This window comes from Balaenoptera ricei, chromosome 3, assembly GCF_028023285.1.
Source record: "Balaenoptera ricei isolate mBalRic1 chromosome 3, mBalRic1.hap2, whole genome shotgun sequence".
Lineage (NCBI taxonomy): Eukaryota > Metazoa > Chordata > Mammalia > Artiodactyla > Balaenopteridae > Balaenoptera > Balaenoptera ricei.
Genome location: NC_082641.1, coordinates 33,487,638 through 33,509,563, shown reverse-complemented (window position 1 = coordinate 33,509,563; position 21,926 = coordinate 33,487,638). Strand labels below are relative to the sequence as shown.

The following is a 21,926-nucleotide window of genomic DNA, read 5'->3' as shown; positions in this document are numbered from 1 at the left end:
AAGATGGCCACAAACCGAAGTGATTGACCAAAGTCACCAGTTGGTGCTAAACGCCCTTTCATCATCTATATAATGATGGTGGTCCCTGCCCCACCCATCTCACAGCATCAGTGCTCAGCCTGAAGCTCAGATATGCAAAAGCTTTGCAGAGAAACTCACAAGTGGTGTGATTAGAACAGTTGAAAACACTAGAGATAGAAATGGAAGACCCCAGGCTTGTCACAGAGATTCATTTTAAAAGTCTTTTGAAAAGGCAAGAATGGAAAGAAGTGATATTCGGAAGCAGGAACTTCTGGAATTCTCTCCCCACCCTGCCATTCAGTCATTCATGGGTAAGGATGGTGTGATCTTGTCAGGATCCTATGGGACAGTGCCTCCAACGCCTGGAATGTGCTCCATCAGTTAGGGATCATTTTTTCCCTTCCTTTCTGGCCTGCCTCTGACATTATTCTTCACATTCAACCTGCTTTAGAATTTTTGAAGGACAAAATAATCATCTAGCTCCCAAAGGTGATTATGAAAAATATCAACAAGAAATAGAACAGGCCCGGAATTTAAGAGAATATAGAATTTAGAGGACATCAGATACAAAAATACACCCATCTAAATAGGGCCCCAGGGAGTTCCCTTTATTCCTGTAGGCTTTCCGACCCCAACCCCATAAAAATGCTTTGCACACACAACGGCCAGCAGAGACTAAAACAATGCAAAGCTTCCAAAAATTACACATGCTCAGCTGAAGGAGGTTGATGACTGCATCACACGAACCCATTCCTGGAGGAGCCCGTTGTTTCCTCAGTCACGGCACCAGCTCAGTGCCCCAGCCTTCTGGACCAGAGGCTGATAGCAGGGCCCCCTGAGTGTTGTGACTGGCTGGAGTGACTGACTGGAGGGCAGAACGCTCACTCCCTCTGCGCATTCTCCTGCTGCTTCGCTATCAAATCCTGCTTCTGCTTCACTAGCACCTGATAGAACTGATGCGGGAAGTGTGTTTTAGCCAGATGAGCTTATCCACCATGATTAGGTGGAAAATTCCAGGCTTCTTATACTTGTAGGTCTCACCACGGGACAATATCAGTTTGTTGTTCAGGAAGCAGCAATGGAGGAGCAGGTCTTCCTCAAATGCACACAGGTCCAGGAAGTTTTCCAAGTTGACCCAGATATAGGGGCCAGAGCCACAATTGAGAAAGGGGATCTTCAATGCCTTCAACTTGTTAATGATGTACCTGTGAGGGTTAGCAGGTGGATACACTTTGTCAATCTGTTCTCTGTCCTGGAGCTGCCAATACAGTTTGTGCTGGGTGATGCCAGAAACGCTGCAGAGGCAGCCAGAGGAGCTCACGGCAGAGCCCACCTCCTTGTTGTGGGTCTATAGAGTGCCAAAGCAGAAGCCAGAAATGATAAAATCCTTACTGGTGCTTCAGATCACATGGGCCCTGTTGAAACCAGGCAAACTTTCCATGCCCAGAACACTGTGAAATATAATGTATTCATCCAACACAGAGAGCATGTAAATCTCATCTATAATGACACGTAGGTTGCACCTCTTGGCAAGTTCCAGGTATTCCTTCAGTGGGCTCCAGGAGTAGAGGTCACCCAGAGGATTCTGAGGGTTAATTAACACAAGGTCTCTGACCTCACTGCCCTTAAGCATAGCCTCGAGTGGGGCTTGCTCCACCTTCTACACATGAGCTGGAAAGGATGGATGTTCACATCAGTGATCTCACTGTCCGGGTGGGCAAGCTCAACTTTCACATACCGGTGGGAGCTGAAGAGGAAGCCACCATAGAAGGTGGTGAGGGGTCAGAAAGGCCTCGCCTGAATTGCACAGATCCATGGCCAGCGCGGAGAAGACAGAGTGGCAGCCATTTAGAACAAGCAAGTTTTCTGGATCCAGGTGGGCAGGTGTCTTGCAGTAGTAGGTCAGGAACGAGCCCACTTCTTCCCACAGGGATGTTTGCCCTCTCTAATCAGGATATAGCAGCAGGATATCCTCAATGCAGTTCATGGTACTCTGATTCAAGATTTCAGTAATCAGATCAATGCACAGCTTATTCTCACTGGTACCAAGATTAATGAAACCCTAAGTGTTCTTGTCCTCATGGTATTTGTCTCCATGGCAGTTCTTATAGCCCTAGAAGCTGGAATGGTACAAGGCAGAGATGTCAATCCCACAGTTGGATAGGTCATGGCTGGCAAATGCAGCTTCAAAATCACTCCATTGATGAACTAGCTGGTCAGACTGCCTGGATGATGGGCCCACTGCCCACCTCTGACTTCACCCGTAGAGTCCTGGGAAGGGAAAGACAGTTGGAATCCCAGGCCACCCATGGCCCCAGACTACAGGAGGTAGACCAGTTGGCATATTAAGTGGCCCAGGAGGGCTTCCTGCTCCTGGCTGGCCTGATTGTGCCTCTGCTCTTCCAGCACCAGGTCCTGCTGCATGTGCTTGGTCATCAGCTGCATGATATGTTCTTCAGTGATCTACAGCAAATGCACCATCATCTCCATCAATTGGCTAAGAATGTTCTGGTTTCTGAGGCCCTGGCTCCTCATCAAGCCACAAGGCACGTGGAGAGTGTCTGATCAGTGATTCATACTCTGGGTATTTGCACTGGCCTCCACAGGCTGGCTAAAACTTTTGCCTCTGTTTCCACTCATCTTTCCCTGGTCTAAGATCCTTATGCCTGATGAAATCATCCTGGAACGTCAGGGCTCAGAGACCTCTCCAACACTCTCCTCTCACTAAGCTTGCTTATCCACCTTTTTTATTATAATCATCCTAGTTAGTTTGAAGTTATAGGTATTTCACTGTAGTTTTGCCTGACATTTCCCTACTGACTAATGATGTTGGGCATCTTTTCATGTGCACATTGGCCATTTGTATATTTTCTTAGGATAAAGGTATATTCAATATTCTTTTCCTACTTTTTAATTGAGCTATTTGTCCTTATAGTATTGGGTGGTCAGGGTTCTTTATATATTCTGGATACAAATCTCTTATCAGACATACGATTTGCAAATATCTTCTCCCATTTTGTGGGTTGTCTTTTTATTTTCTTGATTGTATCATTTACAGCACAAAAAGTTTTAATTTGGATGAAGTCCAATTTAGCTATTTTTTTCTGCTATTTCTTTGCTTTTGGTATGATATCAAAGAAACCATTGCCTAAATTAAGGTCACTAAGGTTTACTCCCATGTTTTCTTCCAAGAGTTTTCTAGATGTAGTTCTTACATTTAAGTCTATAATCCATTTTGAGTTCATTTTTGTGTATGGTGCGAGGTAGATGTCCAATTTCACTCTTTTACATGTGGATATTCCACTGTCCCAGTACCATTTGTTAAAAGCATTATTCTTTCTTCCATTGAATTATCTTAACACATTTGTTGGAAATAAATTTGTCATGAATGTAAGAGTTTACTTCTGGACTCTTAATCCTATTCCATTGATCTATATGTCTATCCTTATGCCACTACCACACTGTCTTGATTACTGTAGCTTTGTAATAAGTTTTCAAACCAGGAAGTATGAGTCCTTTAACTTTGTTCTTCTTTTTCAAGATTGTTTTTGCCATTTTCAGTCCATATCCATTACTTTAAGCTGTTGAGAACATATTCTTCCAGCTTGCCTGCTTCCAGACTGAAATGTCTTTTTTAGTCCTTCCTCAAATGCCAGACCATTCATTCCCTTTGCTTGCAAACATGTTGCATGCCTCCCCAAATTATCACTCATGGTAATCAACACAAAGAACAGCTGGAAATCAAGGACAGGATGGAAAACAGGGGCTTTTAAAGGAAAATGACAGATTTAGGTCACCAGAAAGTCTTTGAATAGGATGTTGTGGGAACAAAGTGACTGTCATGGTGAAAAGTTAGATCATAAATCTTAGAATAAATCCTAAAACAGATCTCTTGTGTTTTCCTCTTCCTCATGTGGATTGGGTAGATTGTGTTGATTAAGTTAGTTCATTCTCTCAGACTTCCAAAATGAAATAAAGCTGTGCTGTTTCTCAAGTTCTTATTGCAGACCCTGCCTTTTGGCCTTTTGTAGTTAGTGTCTGTGAGATTTTTTATACCTGTTAGAGATTAAGCACTCCATGCTTTAATTATGCTCAAATGAAAAAAGGTTATCATTTGGAGATGCACCTATATTGAGGGGGTTACAATAAACATCTATATATGAGGGCTTCTGAGATCACATGACCATGTGTGAACACTTTACGTAGTCACATCAGACCTTGTCAGTTGGCCAGAGAAAGTTATTTTTTTATTATATTATTTATTCATTTATTTTTTTATTGGAGTATAATTGCTTTACAATGTTGTGTTAGTTTCTGCTGTACAACAAAGTAAATCAGCTATATGTATATATATATATATTCCCTCCCTCTTGAGCCTCCCTCCCACCAGCTCCATCCCACCCCTCTAGGTCATCACAGAGCACTGAGCTGAGCTCCCTGTGCTATGCAGCAGCTTCCCACTAGCTATCTATTTTACACATGGTAGTGTAGTGTATATATGTCAACGCTACTCTCCCAATTCGTCCCACCCTCCCTTTTCCCCACTGGGTCCACATGTTCTTTCTCTATGTCTGGCCAGAGAAAGTTACTGCTCTCATTTTACAGAAGCATAACTGAAGTGCCAAGAGGCAAACTGACTTGCTTAGGAAATTGAGCATGGCAGGGACAGAGCCAGTATGAAAGCACAGTATATCAGCCTCCTGGGGATGCCATTAAGGGTTAAATTGTGTCCTCCAAAAGGATATGTTGAAGTCGTAAGCCCTGGTACCTGTCAATGTGACCTTATTTAGAAATAGGGTGTTAGTAGATGTTGTTAAGTTGAAATCATTAGAGTGAGCCCTAATCAAACGTTACTGGTATCTTTATGAGAAGAGGAATGCCATGTGACAACAGAGGCAAAGATTGGAGCTACAAAGCTGCAAGCCAAAGAATGCCAAGAGTTGATGGCAATCCTCAGAAGCTAGGAAAAGCAAAGGCAAGATTCTCCCCTATAAGTTTCAGAGGGAGTCTGGCCCTGCCAACACCTGGATTTCAAATTTCTAGCCTGTAGAACTTTGAGACAACAAATTTCTGTTGTTTGATACCACCCAGTTTTAAGTACTTTGTTATGGCATACCTAGTAAATTAATACAGACACTATGCATTCCTTGACACAGCACCTAATAACAGAAAATCAGCCTTCTCAGAGCACCAAATGGTGTTTCACAATTTAAGAACCACTCCCTGCTATTTACACACAATTCCACTGCCCTAGGACAAATTCAGTCTTGGACAATGACCCTGGTATAAAATACTCTTCCCCTGATTCAATACTGTCAATAAAGAAAAGCTTCCTATGTCATGATTCAGAGAACCTCCCCGTCGCCACCCTTTTTTGCACAGCTCTGGCTGTTTAAAGGTTTTTCCTCATAAACTAATTTGCCTTCTTCTCACATCTATCCATTAATACTAGCTCTGTTTTATGAGGGCACTCAGGAGGACCCTAATCCCTCTTTCATATGATAAGCCTTTAAGCATTTAAAATCAGATACATGTCCCCCCATTTTCTTTTCTACTAAGAATTTCAACTGTTCCTCTTAGACCATGCTCCTGAAGACATTCACCATCCCTGCTGGACATCCCAGTGTCCCTCCTAAGTGTAGCATCCAGAAGTGAATGCCAAATTCCCAGTGTCAACTCCTTAGAACAGATGAAAGCAGAACCAGCTTTTCTGCTGTATAGACACTTCTTCGGATACAGAAAAATATTACTATTACAGCCCAAACTGCCTTTCAATGAGGTAAATCTTGAGAAATGAAAGAACCCTTTATTCTCATTAGCATTTTGATATATTTGGGAGAGGGGTGAGGTCCATCCAGTTTTCCATGTGAAGAGTTTCCCAAAAGTGTAGGGACATGAGATGGCAATACACCTATATAAGTATCTACTCCACAGAATAAAAGCTCAAAGTATTACAGACAGTTAGAAAGATGGGCAAAATAAAACTATATCAAATTGAATATTGATAAATATGAAATCCATCACTTAGGATTTTAAAGTTTATACTTGCTATAGACTGAATTGTGTCCCCTGCCAAAAAAAAATTATATATTGAAGCCCTACCCATACCCCCCCACCTTTATGATTGTATTTGGAGATAGGGCTTTTAGGAGGTAATTATGGTTAAAATGAGATTATAAGGGTGAGATCTTAATAGAATGGGATTGGAGGCCTTATAAAAAGAGGAAAAGAGTGCCTCTCTCTCCATCTCTATCTCTATCTCTCTATCTGTCTCTCTTCCCATTAGTATGCATGGAGGAAAGGCCATATGATGATATACCAAGAAGGTGGCCATCTGTAAATCAGGAAGAGAGTTCTCACCAGGAACCAAATCAGCTGGCACCTTGATCTTAGACTTCTCAGCCTCTAGAACTGTGAGAATTAAATTTCTGTTATTTAAAACCACTTAGACTATGGTACTTTGTTATGGCAGCCTGATCTGACTAAGACAATACTAATAAAATATGAACAGAGAAGATGAAGAGCAAATGTGACAAAGACTCAAGAGTTTCTCATCAGAGAGCAACAGTCAGCTCTACCCACCACCAGTGCCTCCCATCAGAAAACTTCCACAAGCCTCTTAGATAGCCTCATCCACCAGAGGGCAGACAGCAGAAGCAAGAAGAACTACAATCCTGCAGCCTGTGGAACAGAAAACACATTCACAGAAAGATAGACAAGATGAAAAGACAGAGGGCAATGTACCAGATGAAGGAACAAGATAAAACCCCAGAAAAACGACTAAATGAAACGGAGAGAGGCAATCTTCCAGAAAAAGAATTCAGAATAATGATAGTGAAGATGATCCAGGACCTCAGAAAAAGAACGGAGGCAAAGATTGAGAAGACACAAGAAATATTTAACAAAGACCTAGAAGAATTAAAGAACAAACAAACAGAGATGAACAATACAATAACTGAAACGAAATCTACACTAGAAGGAATCAATAGCAGAATAACTGAGGCAGAAGAACGGATAAGTGACCTGGAAGACAGGTGCAATTCACTGCTGTGGAAGAGAATAAAGAAAAAAGAATGAAAAGAAATGAAGACAGCCTAAGAGACCTCTGGGACAACATTAAATGCAACAACATTCTCATTATAGGGGTCCCAGAAGGAGAAGAGAAAGAGAAAGGACCCGGGAAGAGATTATAGTAGAAAACTTGCCTAACATGGGAAAGGAAATAGCCACCCAAGTCCAGGAAGTGCAGAGAGTCCCATACAGGATAAACCCAAGGAGAAACACGCCGAGGCACATAGTAATCAAATTGGCAAAAATTAAAGACAAAGAAAAATTATTGAAAGCAGCGAGGGAAAAACAACAAATAATATACAAGGGAACTCCCATAAGGTCAACAGCTGATTTCTCAGCAGAAACTCTACAAGCAAGAAGTGAGTGGCATGATATACTTAAAGTGATGAAAAGGAAGAGCCTACAACCAAGATTACTCTACCCAGCAAGGTTCTCATTCAGATTCGATGGAAAAATCAAAAGCTTTACAGACAAGCAAAAGCTAAGAGAATTCAGCACCACCAGACCAGCTCTACAACAAATGCTAAAGGAACTTCTCTAAGTTGGAAACACAAGAGGAGAAAAGGACCTACAAAAACAAACCCAAAACAATTAAGAAAATGGTAATAGGAAGACATATATCAATAATTACCTTAAATGTGAATGGACTAAATGCTCCAACCAAAAGACACAGGCTCGCTGAATGGATACAAAAACAAGACCCATATATATGCTGTCTCCATTGGACCCACTTCAGACCTAGGGACACATACAGACTGAAAGTGAGGGGATGGAAAAAGGTATTCCATGCAAATGGAAATCAAAGAAAGCTGGAGTAGCAATACTCATATCAGATAAAATAGACTTTAAAATATAGAATGTTACAAGAGACAAGGAAGGACACTACATAATGATCAAGGGATCAATCCAAGAAGAAGATATAACAATTCTAAATATATATGCACCCAACATAGGAGCACATCAATACATAAGGCAACTGCTAACAGCTATAAAAGAGGAAATCGACAGTAACACAATAATAGTGGGGGACATTAACACCTCAGTTGCACCAATGGACGGATCATCCAAACAGAAAATTAATAAGGAAACACAAGCTTTAAATGACACAATGGACCAGAGAGATTTGATTGATATATATAGGACATTCCATCCAAAAACAGCAGATTACACTTTCTTCTCAAGTGGGCACAGAACATTCTCCAGGATAGATCACATCTTGGGTCACAAATCAAGCCTCAGTAAATTTAAGAAAATTGAAATCATATCAAGCATCTTTTCAGACTGCAATGCTATGAGATTAGTAATCAATTACAGGGAAAGAAACGTAAAAAACACGAACACATGGAGGCTAAACAATACGTTACTAAATAACCAAGAGATCACTGAAGAAATCAAAGAGGAAATCAAAAAATACCTAGAGACAAATGACAATGAAAACACGATGATCCAAAACCTATGGGATGCAGCAAAAGCAGTTCTAAGAGGGAAGTTTACAGCTATAGAAGCCTACCTCAAGAAACAAGAAAAATCCCAAATAAACAATCTAATGTTACACTTAAAGGAACTAGAGAAAGAAGAACAAACAAAACCCAAAGTTAGCAGGAGGAAAGAAATCATAAAGATCAGAGCAGAACTAAATGAAATAGAAACAAAGAAAACAATAGCAAAGATCAATAAAACTAAAAGCTGGTTCTTTGAGAAGATAAACAAAATTGATAAACCATTAGCCAGACTCATCAAGAAAAAGAGGGAGAGGACTCAAATCAATAAAATTAGAAATGAAAAAGGAGAAGTTACAACAGACACTGCAGAAATACAAAGCATCCTAAGAGACTACTACAAGCAACACTATGCCAATAAAATGCAGAACCTGGAAGAAATGGAAAAATTCTTAGAAAGGTATAACCTTCCAAGGCTGAACCAGGAAGAAATAGAAAATATGAACAGACCAATCACAAGTAATGAAATTGAAACTGTGATTAAAAATCTTCCAACAAACAAAGTCCAAGACCAGATGGCTTCACAGGTGAATTCTATCAAACATTTAGAGAAGAGCTAACACCCATCCTTCTCAAACTCTTCCAAAAAATTGCAGAGGAAGGAACACTCCCAAACTCATTCTATGAGGCCACCATCACCCTGATACCAAAACCAGACAAAGATACGACAAAAAAAGAAAATTACAGACCAATATCGCTCATGAATATAGATGCAAAAATCCTCAACAAAATACTAGCAAACAGAATCCAACAACACATTAAAAGGATCATACACCATGATCAAGTGGGATTTATCCCAGGGATGCAAGGATTCTTCAGTATACGCAAATCAATCAATGTGATACACCATATTAACAAATTGAAGAATAAAAACCATATGATGGTCTCAATAAATGCAGAAAAAGCTTTTGACAAAATTGAACACCCATTTATGATAAAAACTCTCCAGAAAGTGGACATAGAGGGAACCTACTTCAACATAATAAAGGCTATGTATGACAAACCCACAGCAAACATCATTCTCAATGGTGAAAAACTGAAAGCATTTCCTCTGAGATCAGGGACAAGACAAGGATGTCCACTCTCACGACTATTATTCAACATAGTTTTGGAAGTCCTAACCACGGCAATCAGAGAAGAAAAAGAAATAAAAGGAATACAAATTGGAAAAGATGTAAAACTGTCACTGTTTGCAGATGACATGATACTATACATAGAAAATCCTAAAGATGCCACCAGAAAACTACTAGAGCTAATCAATGAATTTGGTAAAGTTGCAGGATACAAAATTAATGCACAGAAATCTCTTGCATTCCTATACACTAATGATGAAAAATCTGAAAGAGAAATTAAGGAAACACTCCCATTTACCATTGCAACAAAAATAATAAAATACCTAGGAATAAACCTACCTAGGGAGACAAAAGACCTGTGTGCAGAAAACTATAAGACAGTGATGAAAGAAATTAAAAATGATACCAACAGATGGAGAGATATACCATGTTCTTGGATTGGAAGAATCAATATTGTGAAAATGACTCTACTCCCCAAAGCAATCTACAGATTCAATGCAATTCCTATCAAATTACCAATGGCATTTTTTACAGAACTAGAACAAAAAATCTTACAATTTGTATGGACATACAAAAGACTCCTTCAGACTATACTACAAAGCTACAGTCATCAAGACAACATGGTACTGGCAGAAAAACAGAAATATAGATCTATGGAACAGGATAGAAAGCCAAGAGATAAACCCATGCATCTATGGTCAGCTAATCTATGACAAAGGAGGCAAGGATATACAATGGAGAAAAGACAGTCTTTTCAATAAGTGGTGCTGGGAAAACTGGACAGTTACCTGTAAAAGAATGAAATTAGAACGCTCCCTAACACCATACACAAAAATAAACTCCAAATGGATTAGAGACCTAAATGTAAGACTGGGCACTATAAAACTCTCAGAGAAAAACATAGGAAGAACACTCTTTGACATGAATCACAGTAAGATATTTTTTGATCCACCTCCTAGAGTAATGGAAATAAAAACAAAAATAAACAAATGGGACCTAATGAAACTTAAAAGCTTTTGTGCAGCAAAGGAAACCATAAACAAGATGAAAAAACAACCCTCAGAATGGGAGAAAATATTTGCAAATGAATCATCAGACAAAGGATTAATCTCCAAAATATATAAACAGCTCATGCAGCTCAATATTAAAAAAACAAACAACCCCATCCAAAAATGGGCAGAAGACCTAAATAGACATTTCTCCAAAGAAGACATACAGATGGCCAAGAAACGTATGAAAAGCTGCTCAACATCACTAACTGTTAGAGAAATGCAAATCAAAACTACAATGAGGTATCACCTCACACCAGTTAGAATGAGCATCATCAGAATATCTACAAACAACAAATGCTGGAGGGGGTGTGGAGAAAAGAGAACCCTCTTGCACTGTTGGTGGGAATGTAAATTGATACAGCCACTATGGAGAACAGTATGGAGGTTCCTTAAAGCACTAAAAATAGAATTACCATATGATCCAGCAATCCCACTACTAGGCATATACTCAGAGAAAACCGTAATTCACAAAGACACATGCACCCCAATGTTCATTGCAGCACTCTTTACAATAGCCAGGTCATGGAAGCAACCTAAATGCCCATCGACAGATGAATGGATAGAGAAGAAATGGTACATATATACAATGGAATATTACTCAGCCATAAAAAGGAACGAAATTGGGTCATTTGTAGAGACATGGATAAATCTAGAGGCTGTCATACAGAGTGAAGTAAGAAAGAGAAAAATAAATATCGTATATTAACGCATATATGTGGAACCAAGAAAATGGTACAGATGAACCGGTTTGCAGAGCAGAAATTGAGACAGATGTAGAGAACAAATGTATGGACACCAAGGGGGGAAAGCAGTGGGGGTTGGGTGTTGTGGTGTGATGAATTGGGAGATTGGGATTGACATGTATACACTGATGTGTATAAAATGGTTGACTAATAAGAAAATAAATAAATAAATAAACATTAAAAAAAAAAAAAAGAGTTTCTCATCAGAAACTCTATGTGAATTGCAAATGTGTTAAAGCTGTTCCAAAAGGTAATATAGCCAAAGCTGTCCTAATACAGGTGTAACCCAAATGCCAGCTGGGACCTTGTCTCCATTAGATTTAGATGAGTTTGCACTGAATTGCCAATTTCTAAGCTGCGTACATATAAATGCTTCCCTGGACTTCCGTGCATTCCTAAAGCTTGTGAGCTCATGTCCTCACAATCCCCTCAGCCCCCCAGCTCCTGCGTTCACACTTCAGTCTCTGCTTTGCCTTGAGACAACGATCTCCAGCCTTTTAGTGCCACATCTCAAAGATCACAAGCAGGGCCAGCTTCATGAGCGTGTAACCACTGCAGTTATGCATGGTCCTGCATGCAGAAGGACCTGAGTTTAGTCCCCTCTTGTAACTCTCTTGAAATTCTTAATTATTCTGTCTTTGAACTTGTGTTTCTGAAGTGAAGTCTGACAGGACAATGGTGCATGTACCTTCTAAACAGCTCACCAGAAGCTGGAATTGAGCCCCTGTAGCTACAGTAATGACCAATTTGATAAATTACTCCAATCATTCCTTTCCCTCCTTCCAGGTTACATTCCCTCAGTCCCCATTCCTGTTACCTGGGGTCTCTTCCTAAATGAATTACCTACACACAAGCCCCTGTTTCAAGCTTTGTTTGAAAGGGAAGGGAAACCGAGGCTAGGGCAGTTGTGACACTAGACATTCGGATTTAGTGTCCCTAGAAAATGGACCCTCAGAAACAATTGAGACCACCTATACAAATTTCCTGAGTTCCTGTACACTTACCCTTTCAAATAGTTAATATGAGTCATGTATTTATTGGTACATATATTCAACAACATTGCAGAATGTGGTCTATTTATGTCATGTTAAAATATGCAGATAGACAATATAATTGATGATCTTACAAGCTTATCAAATGGATGTCTAAGTCTGGATAATTGAAAACCATGACCTTGGTGTTTATGACCAATTATCATGGTAAGACTAAGGAAAATGAGAAAGAAAAATTATATTTCTAAGAAAAATCACATTTTAAAATATCTGCGAATAAGACACGAGAAATGGACTAAAGGGAGATAAGCTGTGACTGCAAGAAGCAGGTTTTTTAGAAGGAAAAAAATCCTTAACTTAAATAAAATATTTATTCAATTATAGAATTAATAGAAGTTAGATAACTTGTAGCAATAGAACAGTCTGAGGTTCAAATACATTTATTTTAAACTGTTAACTAGTACAAAGGTTACTTCCTCTATTCATACCACTGCAGCAAGTCCAGGTCAAATAAATTAATTTCCTTTTTCCTAGAACTTTCTGGTCAAAATATACAAACAGGGCTTTATAGTAAAGCAGAGTAAGTATAAAAGTACAAAACAGAAATGATTTCACACTTGTGCAAGGTTTCCTGGAGCTGGGAAATTTTGCTTGGGTCATGTTTATCAGAGTAGTTCTGAGTTCACCTAATGGATAGGAAACTTTCAGAAATATAGTGCAATGAAAATGATTTTTAAAAGTAAGTTTTCCATGAATCCAAAAGAATATTTGATACTTGTTTAGGCTGTTTTTTTTTAATTGAAGTACAGTTGATTTACAATATTGTGTTAGTTTCAGGTGTACAGCAAAGTGGTTCCGTTATACATATATGTATATATCTATATTCTTTTTTTATTCTTTTCCATTATAGTTTATTATAAGACATTGAATATAGTTCCCTGGTCTATACAGTAAATCCTTGTTGTTTACCTATTTTATATATGGTAGTGCGCATTTGTTAATCCCATACTCCCAATTTACCCCTCTTCTCTGCCTTCCCCTTTAGTAAAAATAAGTTGTTTTTTTCTATGTCTATGAGTCTGTTTCTGTTTTGTAAATAAGTTTATTTGTACTAGTTTTTAGATTCCACATATAAGTGATATCATATATTTGTCTTTGTCTGACTCACTTCACTTAGTATGATAATCTGTAGGTCCATCCATGTTGCTGCGAATGGCATTATTTCATTCTTTTTTATGGCTGAGTAATATTTGTTATATATATGTACCCCATCTTCTTTATCCATTCATCTGTTGATGGACACTTAGGTTGCTTCATTATCTTGGCTATTGTAAACAGTGCCGCTATGAACATGGGGGTGCATGTATCTTCAATAGTTATTTGTGGTTGAATTACAAATCACCACAAAACTTAGTGGCTTAAACAAACAGCAAAGTTTATTGAGCTTTCATACCTTCAATTTGGACTGTGATCTGTGTGGAAGGCTCATCTCTGCTCCACGTGGCATCAGCTCAACTGAGGACTGCGGGATCACTTCCAAGGTGACTCACTCACATGGCTGGCAAGTTGGTACTGGCTGTTTGTTGGGAGTTTAGTCATACATGGCTGATGACTGGAGCCTTGGAGGCTCTCCACGTGTACCTCTCTATGAGCTTCTTGGGCTTCCTTACACTATGGTGACTGAATTGAGTGAGGGTCCCAAGTGAACAAGGCAAAAAAAAAAAAAAAAAAATCACCTTTTATGATTTAGCATTGGAAGTCACAAAGTGTCACTACCACTGACAACCGGATTTAAGTGGAAAGAACACAGATCCCATTCCTGGGTGGGAACAGTGTCAAAATTTAGTTGCAAGAAGAACATATGGAATAGAACACATTGTTGCACTCATCACAATCACAGGAGTGAATAAGGGAAAGGAACAGGAAGACTTTCTGTAGAGCTGATTTCATTTGAAAATCCTTTTGATACTATTTTTGATACATCATTCTTCTAAAAAATGTAGGCCTAAGTACACCAGGAAAATAAAACAATTTAGTCTTTAAATTCATGGGCTCTGCAAAAATCACGAAAAAACTTAAGCAGTAGGGGAAAGAAGCATTACCACTTACTAATACGACCTTTGCCAAGCTTTTGAACATCTATAAATCCTAACTTCCTCATCTCTAAATTTTGGAATTAATTATATTATGACAGTTGAGAGAATAGAATAAAATATTTTATGTAAAGCACAAAACTAATAAATGCATTCAAATAACATTACCTTCTTTCTTAAGCATAGTATTTCATTGGCTATTACCACCAACTCTTGAGATCCATAATGTGATAAATTAAATAACAAATATGAAAGGAGATCATTTCTAGAATTGTATTTCACTAGGAAAATTCTAGATACTGGGCTGTGGAGTGATGTATTGGAAATTGTCTTTGTTACCTATTAACCAAATACTTCATTAAAAAAAAACAACAACTCATTTAATAAGTGGTGTGTGGGTATACTTTAGTGATTGCTCAAATATTCTGTGGCAAGATGTTGCCTACGCAAGAAAAACACAATTAAGAAAGCCTTGGGGAACAGTAAAATTAAAAACAAAAATAGAAAAACCCTGCTCAACTTCCAGTAAAAGCAGGAAATGGGTTGTGTAAAGGAAATAACCAAAATGTGAGCATGGAAGACACTTAAAGTACTTATATGAAATTAGAATCCACTAATTCATGTGGATTAAATATAATTAAAATCAAAATATATTTATTAAATGTTATAATCAGTAAAAATATCCAAATTATTTGTGATAGTTTTACTATTTAATCACAACTAATCAAATAAGTATGAAGAATGTTAAATGCAGAAAAGTTAGGAAAAGAGCAAGAGGTATGATTAAAGTTCTAGAAAATGGTAACCAGGAGAGAAAGTTTCACATGAAATTTATGCAATAGGGTTAAAAGGAAAAGACAGGCAAACAGTTATTAATAATTGCTTACAAATATGCAAAAAATATATAAAAGAATTCTTGCGTTTCCTTTAATTTCCTCAAAATGTTAATAAAGGGGCTTAATCAATGACAAAACTTAAGTGCAATAGTTTTTAAGCACCTGGGACAAGCTGTAGAATTAGGCTTGCAATCAGTCTTTCTAGAAAGGAGAAACCAATTTGCTTCTTAGTGTTTATGTTTTTCTAGCTACAGATCATGAACTTGACCAGTGATGACTATCAATACATTCTCAAAGCTAAAATCCTTTGGGAAAAAAAAAATGAACTACTCTCTGAAAAAATTACATATAACCTGTCATTTATGTAACAAAATAGGTAAAATGCCATTCTCTTGGCAGTCCCTATGAGAATTCTTTTATGGAGGGACACACATTTGTTAAAACAATCAGTTATAATCTTGGCAGTGGAGGGGAAGGGGGTTGGTAAGGGGCGTTGCCAGGCGTGCAGCAAAGAGAGATAGGGATTTGTTTGTTGCTTCTGAGAGGAAGGAAGAAGATGGGTGGGTGCGGCCGTGTCAGCCTTGACCCCAACAGGAAATCGAACTCTGTGAGGCTGCCCTTAACACATCACATCATCAGTACATCTTCTAAAATTTGACAGTGGAATATTATTCAGCCTTAAAACAGAAGGAGATCCTACTATTTGCAATGACATGGATAAACCCAAAGGGCATTATGATAAGTGAAAAAAGCCAGAGAGAAAAAGACAAATAACCCTCATAGTATCAATTATATATGGAATCTTAAAAAAAAAAGTGAACTCATATAAACAGAGATTAGAAAAGTGACTGCCAGGGGCTAGGGGTGGGGGAAATAGGGAGAGGTTGATAAAAGAGTGCAAACTTTGTTATAAGATGAAAAAGTTCTGAGGATCTAATGTAAAACGTGATGACTATAGTTGATAACACTGTTATGGTATAACTGAAATTTGCTAAGAGAGTAGAACTTAAATGTTCTCACAAACACAAAGAAAGATAAATACATGAGGTGATGGATATGTTAATTAACTCGATGGGATGGATCGAGATGGGATGAATTTTACAATATATATTTATATCAAATTATCATACTGTACACTTTAAATATCTCACAATTTTATTTGTCAATTATACCAAAATAAAGGAGGAGGGAAAATGCTTTCTTGGACTGGAGTAAACAGATTTTCTGTGAAAACAGCTGAAGGAAGCTGAGATTTGCATCTAAGGTGCTGTGAGGCCTGCCATACCCAGTGAGGTACCAAGTGCAGAGCTGTGGGTAGTGGGAGAGGCACAGTGAATGATGGGAAAGGGGATTGCCAGTAGGAGATTTAAAGACACTACTAAAATGAACTAAATGTCTGTCTGTTTAGGCTACCAATTCTAAACAACATGAGTGATACAGTACTCTTCCTTGGAAAAAAATTTGGTTTTTTCTTGCTCTAAGTTCTAAATCTAAATAATTGTCCTTATTACTGTTGAAATTTAATAACATATAAGTAAGTTAAATGTGGGCACACTTTTATTACTTATCTTTTAATAAGCATTGTGTTCTACATAGAAGTTAATTTGAAGAAATTCCAATTAAACCATCAGCCCCCAAATTTGCAGACTTGGTGTCATGTATTCATTTCAAGACTAAGAAGTCAACTGTTTCTTTCATTTTACAGTCACTGTGGTATCATTTCAAATTGCTTTTTTTTCCATTGAAATATAGTTGATGTACAATATTATGTTAAATTCAGGCATACAACATAGTGATTCAACGTTGAAATACATTACAAAATGATTACCACAGTAAGTCTAGTAACCATTTGACCCCATACAAAGGTATTACAGTATTATTGACCATAAGGCTAATGCTGTATATTACATCCCCATGACTTACTTATTTTATGACTAGAAGCTTGTACTGCTTAATTCCCTTCACTTATTTTGCCATCCCCCCACCTCCTCCCCTCTGGCAACCACCTGTTTGTTCTTGGTGTCTATGACTCTATTTTCATTCTGGTTTGTTTATCCATTTATTTGTTTATTCATTTGTTTTGTGTCTTGGATTCCATATATAAGTGATAAAATATGGTATTTGTCTTTCTTTTGTCTGACTTATTTCACTTAGCATAATGCCCTCTAGAGCCATCCATGTTATTGTAAATGGCATTTTTAATGGCTGAGTAATATTCCACTATATATATCACATCTTCTTTATCCATGTGTCAGTAGACACATGTTGCTTTCATAACTTGGCTATTGTAAATAATGCTGCAATGAACATAGGGGTGCATATATCTTTTCTAATTAGTGAGATTTTTTTGCTTCTGGTTTTCTTTCCTTCCCAGAAAGGAAATTGATGGACTATGTGGTAGTTCTATTTTTAATTTTTTGAGGAACCTCCATACCATCTTCATTAGTAGCTGCACCAATTTACAATTCCACCAACAGTGCACAAGTGTTCCCTTTTCTCCACATCCATGCCAACACTTGTTATTTTTATTTTATTTTATTTTATTTTTTATAATAGCCATCCTGACAGCTGTGAGGTGATATTTCATTGTGGTTTTGATCTGAATTTCCCTGATGATTAGTGATGTTGAGCATCTTTTCATGAGTCAGTTGACCATCTGCACAGTTTTGGGAAAATGTCTATTCAGGTCCTCTGCCCTTTTTTAATCCTATTGTTTTGTTGGTATTAAGTTGTATGAGTTCTTCGTATATTTTGGTTATTAACTCCTTATCAGATATGTCATTTGCAAATTCAGTAGGCTGACTTTTTCATTTTGTTGATAGTTTCCTTTGCTGTGCAAAAGTTTTTTAGTTTGATGCAGTCTTATTTGTTTAATTTTGCTTTTATTTCCCTTGCCAGAGGAGACAGGTCAAAAAAAATATTGCTAAAACCAATGCTAAAGAGTGTATTGCCTATGTTTTCTTCTAGAATTTTTAGTTTCATGTCTTACATTTAAGTCTTTAATACATTTCAAGTTTATTTTTGTATATGGTGTGAGAAAGTGGTCCAGTGTCATTTTTTGCATGTAGCTGTCCATTTTTCTCAGCCCTATTTATTGAAAAGGCTGTCTTTTCATCCACTGTATATTCCTACTTCCTTTGTCATAGACTAGTGGGCATATAAGAATGGGTTTATTTCTGGGCTCTCTATTCTCTTCCATTGACCTATGTGTCTGTTTTTGTGCCAGTACCATACTGTTTTGATTACTGTGCTTTGTAGTTTGGTTTGAAGTCAGTGAACATGATACCTCTGGCTTTCTTCTTTATTCTCAAGTTTGCTTGCTATTCAGGGTCTTTTGTGATTCCATACAAATTTTAGGATTACTTGTTCAAGTTTTGTGAAAAATGCCATTGGTATTTTGATAGGGATTGCACTGAATCTGTAGATTATCTTGGGTAGTATGGTCATTTTAGCAATATTAATTCTTCCCATCCTTGAGCAAGGTATAACTTTCCATTTGTTTGTGTCATCTTCAATTTCTTTCACCAATGTCTTAATAGTTTTTCAAGTATAAGTCTTTTACCTCTTTGGTTAGATTTATTCCCAGGTATTTTATGTTTTTTATGCAATTGTATAGGGAATTGTTTTCTTGATTTCTTTTTCTAATGGTTAATTATTAGTGTATAAAAATGCAACAGATTTCCATATGTTAATTTTGATTGAGTGCTTCAATTAAAAGGCAAAGAGTGGCTGAATGGATAAAAAAAACAAGACCCAAATATATGCTGCCTACAACAGACTTATTTTAGATCTAAAGACACACATAGATGGAAAGTGAGGGGAAGGAAAAAGATATTCTATGCAAATGGAAACAAAAAGAATGCTTGGGTAGCATACCTATAAATTACACTTTAAAACAAAGACTATAATAAGAGACAAAGAAGAGCATCACATAATGATAAAGGGACCAATCCAACAAGAAGATAGAACACTTGCAAATACATATGCACTCAACATAGTAGCACCTAAATACATAGGGCAAATATTAGCAGACAGAAAGGAAGAAATTGACAGTAATACAATAATAGTAGTAAACTCTGCCACCTCACTTACATCAGTGGACAGATCATCCAGACAGAAAATAAAAAAGGATACATTGGCTTTAAAGACAAATTAGACCAGATAGACTTAATGGTTATATGTATAGAACGTTCCAGCCAAAAATAGCAGAATACGTATTCTTTTCAAGTGTACATGGAACATTTTCCAGGATAGATCACATGACAGGCGACAAAACAATTGCAGTAAATCTAAGAAGATTGTACATCCTAGCCATGGCAATCAGGCTAGTGAAAGAAATAAAAAATAATCCAAGCTCCCCAAAATGGCTGCCACCAGTGTATCAGTCCCCAGGGGTTGTCCCTGCTGCCTCCTGCCTCTGAAGGAGGCTCTCCAGCATGTGGGTCTGCCCACTGTCCTCTGTTGTGGGACTCAAAGCGTGTGAGATTTTTGCATGCTCCCTTTAAGTGTGGGGTCTCATAAACAACAATGGGTTTCCACCTTGTAAATTGATAATAACTTAAAATGTAAAAAAAATTTTACATTCATGAGCAAAAAAAAAAAAAAAAGAAGTGGAGTCCATTTCTCCAGTCCGTGTGAGTTGCTTTGGCATGTTAGATGCTAGCAAACATGATGCAAGCAAAGGCTTGAAAAGCACTTGTACACTGGGGATTGTTGCCTCTTACTGCTGGGAACACTGCAGTCACCACTGTGGGGAGGAGCCGGGCTAGCCCACTGGATGATGCGGGATGCATGGTCATCGAGCCAACTGCTGGACATGTGAATGTAGAGGACCTCTAGACCTTCCAGTCCCAACTGAGCCAGCCAAGGCCAGAATTGCCCAGCCAATTCATGGAATTATGAGAAATATTAAATTTTTGTTGATTAAAGCCAAAAAAAAAAAAAAAAAAAAGTGGAGTCTCTGTTTCCTATAGCCCTCATGTAAGCACCACTAGTTTTCATAGCCTGACTTTTGGGGGGTTCATCTTCCTGGGCAGGACCCTTGGGCTGGGGAGCCTGATATGGGGTTTGGACCCCTCACTCCTCAGGGAGGACCTTTGTGGTTGTGATATCCTTTCCATTCATGGGTCACTGACCAGGGGGTGTGGGTCCTGACTAGAGTGCGTCTCCACCCCTTCTACCTATCTTGCTGTGGCTTTTTCTTTTTCTCTTTAGTTCTGGAAAATCTTTACTGCTAGTCTTCAGGTCATTCTCATAGATAGTTTGTTTCTCTGTAAATAGTTGTAATTTTGGTGTATCTGTAGGAGAAGGTGAGCTCAGGGTCTTCCTACTCTGCCGTCTTGATCAACTCAAATTGACTGTTTAAATTCAGGAATATGTAACATTAGATCTCAAACTTCTTCAAACCATATACAGAAATTATGATTTTTTGGTGAATATATCATTTGAAAGCCACTAACTAAAATTGATCTAGGCAGACATGACAGTTTTGCAACTTCCTGAATGTATTGTAAAATGGGGGGGTTTAATGGATCTCTGCCTAACATTCTTATGCTTACATTTTTTCCTAACTAGCAAACAAAGGACATTAGGTAAAAATCTAAGGAAATTTAAATAAAGTACATGCTTTAGTTAATAATAATGCTTAAATATCAGTTTATTAATTGTAACAAATGTACCATTCTAATGTAGCTTGTTAATAGGGGGAAATGGGTGCTGGTATATGGGAACTCTTTGAGCTAGCTTCATGATGATTTATATAATTATTATTGCATGTGGAAGAAAAATTTTCAAGCTAAAATTAATAAAAAATTGTTCTTTCATCAAGTATGAGCAAATTTGACTATGCTTTCTATTGAACATAAATACACAAAGAAAAATAATTTCTATGAAGTCACTTCAATTTTTCAGAAGTTAGAGATTAAAAACACAGTAATGTTATTTATTATTGTGACAGACTAATATGTAGTTATAAGTCCTTATGTCTTTGTTTCAAAAATGCATCAATGTAATTTAAAAATATTAGCCCATAATTTTTGCTTTCAGTACTGTTGTATTTATTCTATTTTTCATGTTTTTATGGTCATAATTGTATATATGTAAGAAAAAAAAATATATGTATATATATACAGTGCAATACCTGAGAATTTTCACTATCTTTTCTGGCCACTAGTATTATTTGTTTAATTTCATGATTAACATTAAAAATACTTTATCATGTAGAAGGAGAATTTTGACAAAAAAATTATCCACTCCAAATTGTGCCAGTGCACAGATCCAAACAGCATCAAGATAGAATAAACTCTGAGAACTAGTAAAAATCTTGTCAAGGTTCACATGATGCTCCCGAAGCCAGGAGAATCCAACTGTTACCTGGGTAATACACTTAATAAAAAAAGAAAGAAATAGAGGTGTGGGTACATGTATAGAAACTAGGTATTTTACAGAGATACCAGAGTGACCAAAGTTTTATATTTAAAAAAGGATATTTTTTCTTTCTGGTTTGCTTCCAGCAACTATTCTTCTCATATACATTCTATCTTCATA

At 37.5% G+C, this 21,926-nt stretch overlaps 1 protein-coding gene and 1 pseudogene across 1 annotated transcript in view; one reads left to right on the top strand and one right to left on the bottom strand.

Annotated features, from left to right (window-relative positions):
- Positions 1-21,926, top strand: part of DAB2 (DAB adaptor protein 2) — a 335,672-nt gene that overhangs the window by 90,937 nt on the left and 222,809 nt on the right. The window lies entirely within an intron of this gene.
- On the bottom strand, positions 903-2,598 carry LOC132363574 (probable inactive 1-aminocyclopropane-1-carboxylate synthase-like protein 2; annotated as a pseudogene).